The sequence below is a fragment of the Cornus florida genome, unplaced genomic scaffold, assembly GCF_030987335.1.
Source record: "Cornus florida cultivar Cherokee Brave unplaced genomic scaffold, ASM3098733v1 CherokeeBrave_3.0.0_Hap2_Chr05, whole genome shotgun sequence".
NCBI classification, from domain to species: Eukaryota; Viridiplantae; Streptophyta; class Magnoliopsida; order Cornales; family Cornaceae; genus Cornus; species Cornus florida.
In genome coordinates this window covers 44900762-44907047 of record NW_026775575.1, presented here as the reverse complement: position 1 = coordinate 44907047, position 6286 = coordinate 44900762, and positions in this window count along the sequence as shown.

The following is a 6286-nucleotide window of genomic DNA, read 5'->3' as shown; positions in this document are numbered from 1 at the left end:
AAATTCAGCCTCTGTTCTGGTTTTCTTTTTTAAAAAAGCACATAGCAGCTTTTGGGCTGCTGGCAGCCGTGTGTGCGCCCAGAGCGCGTGCGGCGTGCATGGGTGTGCGCATGGGCGCGCATGGGGGGCTGTTATGGCCCCTCATCGGGCCGCTGCGACGTCAAATCTTCTTTTGGGCTTTTCTCCTTCGTTCGGACTCCGATTCAAGTGAATTTTTTTTTTTATTTTTGAACTTGATTAATTTTTCATCGTCTATCTGCTCAGTTACACCCGGATATTTCTGGATAATTACCAGTTTGCCCTTATAGCTTTAAGTGTCCGTTTTTCGTCGTCATGCCGTTTCTCCTTTGTCCGGACTCCAAATCATGCGATTCTTGAGTCCATCTTGATTAGTTTTTCGTAATCCTTCCAGCGGTGTGCTCGGTGGCACCCGAATCTACAGTTTTTAGAAATGACTATTTTACCCCTGGGAGCTTATTTGTCATATTTTTGATCTTTTGCTTCCGCATCAGTTCTTGTTGAGTTCCACGACCTCATGGAAGGTCACTTTGACTTCGTAGAGTCTTGTTTTCTGTTTTCGATTCCGCATTCGGATCCGTTATCGGATCATCCTTACGGTTCATCACAGGACACATTGGCCTAAAAACCAGGGTCGTCACAGTTACAATTCGACGTAGAAAACTTTTCTTCGGCACACTTTGGTGCCTCGTAAGTTAATTGATAAGCGCCGAATATTGCATATTCAAGCGCCCTTAGCTGCATTAGTTAAATCCATTATTTGATTATTCTTTATAAATTATCTTTATTTGCATGTTTTTATATATTTTCAGGTTCATTGGCCAAAAAGGAGCAAAATGGTGTTTTATTCAATCTTTGAATAGCAATGTGCTCAAGGCTAAGTTCTGGCAGCAGTGGAATCTGACTTTGCTCACCATTTTTGACCGATCAAACTCGAGAACTGGACTTCCATTAAAACATGATATATTTAGAGCTTCGAATTAACTTTCCAAATCTTCAAACGGTTCATCATTTGGAGTTTGGAGCAGAAAGTTATGGCTGTTCTACCAAAGTAGTGCAAAGCAGGTCAAGAGGAAGGAGTTTACTGGTCTAACTTCGAGCGCTCGAAGTGCTTAGTTCGAGCGCTCGAACTATGGGCAGATTACTCTCCGGGAACCATCACTTCAGCCCATTTGCACATTGTTTCCCTCATCTCTGATTTCCATCTTTATGGGTTGGTTGGAGATGTCTTTTGGTGGTTTTTTGTGCCTTGTTTGGTGGAGAGGAATGTCTACAAAGGAGGGGAACCACACAAACAAGATCATCTCTCATCTTTGCAAGATTTGTGGAGAGAGAAAGAGGAGGAAAAAGATAGAGTTCTTGAAGCCAAGGAAAGGGAGCTCGAAAATGGAGGTTGCAACCAAGCTTCTTCCTTCTTCTAAAGCTTCCATGGGTAACTAAACCTCCATCTAGGGAGGTGATGAGGCCCCTCCCTTGTAAGCATGTTCTAATTTAGGCTATATTTTGGGGATTACAATGTATATTCTTTGGTCTTTTCATGGTCTAGAGCATTTTACCTTTTGTAATGGATCTTCATGTATTTAAATGATTAATGTTGAGTCAATTATCTATCTTTGATGGTTTATTCTTTTAATCATGTTGCTTGCACTCTCATGGTGACAATGGTAGTGAGATCATGGAATTGTTTTAATGGCATTGAGTTGGAGGACTTTGATAGATCATTGCTTAGGTGAAACCTTTGATGATTTATGCTTATTTCTTACCTTCATGTGCTTCATCATTTTATCTAGGGCTTGATAGTCTTTCATTCAAGTAAATGTGGTTAAGCTACACCTTAGTTAGGTAGTCTAAACATGTTAACCTTTGATGGATTATGCTTGCTTCAGATTTAATGAACTTCTTGAGGATATTATAGCAACCAAGTGTGCTATGTATCATGACCATATATATATATATTGTTTTCCCCCAATTTAGCTCTAATCTAGCATGTGTATAGGGATGGAGGCGGATTCACTTCCCTAGTCCTCTTTACTTGTATTTCATCTCCCTTCAACTCTTGCAAACTTTTACTTTATGCACTTTAATTTCATAGCTTAAGTGACAACCAACAAATCCTCTATGAACACCTCTATCATTCTAAAAAGACTCTAGACACTTAGGTTGCCATAGATTAGCGCAGTCCCAGTGGTTCGACTTACCCGACCAATAGCCCTATTTTACAATGATTCATGCTATTGCGAAGGTTGATTTATAATTGTAATCGATTCAACCGATCATTGATTATTAACGGGTAAATATCCATGTTGTAAATAAATTTAAGTATTTACGGAACCCTCATACACGAGGGCCTACAATGCGCCGTGAATGACTTTTCATGACATTTTTGACCCCTCGTAGAAGCCCTTTTTCTTGTAGTGTCACCATCACGCCATCAAATATCATCATCTAAACACAATCATTCTGTCTCCAAGTAGCACTATGTGTATAAAGTAGCCAAGGTCAATAAAGTGGGGTCTGCCAAAACATCACCAATTTCTTTCTTTCCTTACCCATGTCGGCTGGCCCCTTCCCCATAAAAATATATACATTTATGTATAATGTAACAAATTAAAATCTCCACTGGGACTTGCCACCACTTTACCTTTTCCATCACTTTTTCATTTCTCATCATCACCTAAACAACAAATATCTTCCTATTTCCTTATCTTCTGCCATTACAATTATCAAACATACAACTATCAATGTATACCATTATATAAAGCCGTGTGCATAAATTAAAAGCAAAAGAGATTTGGCTAAAAACTCCTTGGTGGTACCCGCGATTAACAAAACCCATTTTTCTTTCTTTTTCTTTTTTCAATTTTCAGCTACTGCCCTTTGCTTACTCCATCAAACCAAGACCAATATATATCTGGTATCAGAGCTCCTATGTTCGAAAACCTTAGGACGATGGGTTTTGGTTGCATATCATGCTTGTATTGCCATGCTTTATGTTTTTATTTGCTTCTTGATAACATGTTGAATGTGATCACATGTTTACGTGCTTATGTGGACGTATGTTTAGAAATTTACTTTAACTGTCTCAGCATGATATATATGGTTGTTGCTTTAGTATATTATATGTGCTTGCCTGCCTTAGCATACTGTATATGCTTGTCGGCCTTATTACATTGTATATGCTTGTCTGTTTTAGCATATTGATTTACGCTTGTATGCTTAGCATGTTGGCTATGCTTGTCTACTTTAGTGTGTTGCATGTACTTGTTATTCTTAGCATGATAGTATGATGCATACATTGACATGCCTTATGTGATTCCTTACTACTTATGTAAGTATGTAATTCATTGCTATGTTACGCGTTAACTATTTATTTTGTGTCTTGTTTCAGCATTGCGGGTTGTCCTAGCTTGGTTGGTTGAGATTAATGCTAGGGCATTATCTCTTGGAGTTTCGTGGTGACCTTGATGTGATGACATCATTGCGATCTTGTTTCTAGCATCATGGGACGATAGGTCGGATTAACTCGAGTCCTTCCTTGGGGATTGGGAATTTTTTTTTCGTGAGCCTCAATGGCGAAGACCTTGCGTTTCTTCTTCTTAGAGTGATGGTTAGAGATTTGATAGGTGCGTTAACCTAGGATTTTTCTTGTCTTGCCTTGGATAGCTCTTACGAGCTAAGGTTGGGGTGTGAGTGGTTTCGTGTAATTAATTGGTGCAATTAATTACTCTCCCTCGCCCTTGGAGACTTGGGATTTTGTGTTTAGGGTTCCGATAGGATCCTGTAGAGTTCTCATCGAACTCATTGGCATCTTGAGTTGAGTTTTATTGTTGGTGTCTCTTGATGGTTAGTGTTGGAATTATCCATTACATCGTTATTTGTTTTGTGTGGCGTTAGGATTCCACCTTGTGTTTAAGCTAGTCTTGGGAAAGACCTGTAGACTATTTGTTTCAGGGACCTTAGTATTCATTCTAGGAGATGATTTACTTCCTTACGGTGAGGGATTGGACTCATCCGGATTTTTGGGATTCACTTTCAGTGAGTTTGTCCTTCTGAGAGGCATTTTATCCCTTTTTGCTTATGATTTTGCGGGATTGTTATACGCATAGTGATTCGTACATGTTTATATGCCTTGTTGTTTTGAGCATGCCTTAGAAACGTGTTAGGGATGTGACTATTTGGTAGTTATGTAATGATGTAGATGATGTGTTTTCCATTTACTATATCTGCTTGTCATGCTAGCGTTATAGGTGATGTATAGCGTGTCTTTGATGCTTGACCCCTATGTGATAGGTAACATATTTGATTGCCTTTGTACACTATGTGTTTAGTTGTATGGTGCGTGGACTTTTATTTCTATTTAGTATACTTTTACCTAGTATGCTTGCACGTTATTTATTTTAGTTCATTTTGATTTAGTATACCTGAGCTTGTATACTTGTCTACCATGGATTTAGTACTGCTTAGTATACCTGTGGATGTATACTTGTACACATATATTGTATTTTAATTTTGATATTTCTTAGTATACTTGTGAATGTATACTTGCATATATATATATATGTTTCATGACTAATTGCTTTATTAGTTTATTCATTTTTATCATTCAGCACTGTGCTTGGGGTTGTGTGACATTGGTTGTCGGGATTGTGTGTGTGAGCTTGATCCGATGTCTTGATTCCTAGGCGTAGCCTTGTAATAGGTCAGTTTTAAGATGACGTGGAGGTTCTTGGGTGCATTGTCTTGTTGAGAGTCATTGTGACTAGGCCGATGATGATGTTGTTTGATTTGTAAAGTCCGATCCATTGGCTTAAAGGTATAGACTTGTTAGGCTTTGGATTCGTGACTGGTGTGGTTGACAACAGTGTTTTAAGACTTGGGGTTGTCAGTTTTTCAACTATTGAGGATTTAAAGCCTTAAGCGTAGCGGTGCCTATGACATTGTTGTCAGAGTTTTGGATTGGCTAGAATGATCAAGCCAGACATTTTGGACCATATTGCAACTCTCACAGAATGCCTAGTTCCCATGGTGCTTTTGGTTATAATCATTTTGACATTAATGTCATTTGTATCGATAAGTTTCATGGGTAAGCTTGTTGGGGGCAGATGACGAATTAGGCTTTCTATTGTCATGCTACCATATAGGTTGTGTGTGGGTGAGTGCTAGTTGTCGTCGATGCTACCTTGCATTACTTAGCTAGTAATGTGAGTGTGGGCGGGCACTTGACACTGTGGATGCTACCACACCTTGGGTATGTTGTGGGCGGGTTCTAGTCATTATTTGTGCTACCATGTTGCTTCTAATTGTGTTCCTTGTTTCGATATGTAGTTGCCTTGATCTCTTTTGGGTGGTCGACATTGGGTTAGTACGTCAATTTGTTGAAGAGGTGTCTCACGGTTAGTGGTTTCGTGTCTTTTCGTTGATCTTGAGACTTTTGGAGTTGTCCTTAGGTACTTTATGATCTATTCCTTGGTGTGACCTTATATACGGTCCTTCTTTGGTTCTTCTAGGAATGTTCCTGATTTCGGGGACGAAATCTCTTTAAGGAGGGTAGGTTGTAATGACCCGGTCATTTCCTTCCTTTCCTTTTTCCTCAGAATTTCACGGATGAATTTTTTTCGTTGAAATTTCTTTTCTTAGTTCAGTTTCTCATCATTTAGTGTCACCTTGAGTGCTCGAAAATGGTTTCTTAGACTCTTTCCTTTGGATTGACAACTTCCTTTAAGGACCAAGTCATTTCCACATTTTTCGTTTTTTGACACTCACTTTTATCCTTTTCCCTATTTTGTTTTTTCCCCGTTTGTTACTTTATTGGCATAACTGCACTTTTTCTGTTCGGAGTTTATTTTTGACTTCATGCAGTTTCATTCTAAGTGGTTTCCACGAAATACGTATCTTTACTTTTGTCGAAAAGCTCTCAGATTGCTCCCGGTGTCCATTGGGGCATGGATACATAGTTCTTTGGAAATATTTTCTTTTCTTGGGGTGTTTTTTGTAAATATCTTTTGGAGATATTTTATTTCAAGGGTTTTTAAGAAAATATTTTTAGAAGATATTTTCATTTTGGGTCATTAGTGTAGTTATCACTTTTTGGAAGGGCAATTGTGCAATTAATGAAAGTTATTGTAAAATGCCTTATTTTGAGCCTGGATCCTCGTATGAGATTCATTTTCACTCTTTGTTGAGTTGCGTACTCTTAGAATTTCCTTTTGGTTGTTTTTTTTCCAGTTTCAGGGTTTCTGCCCGGTTGTCGCCGAACTTGTTCGGGGCA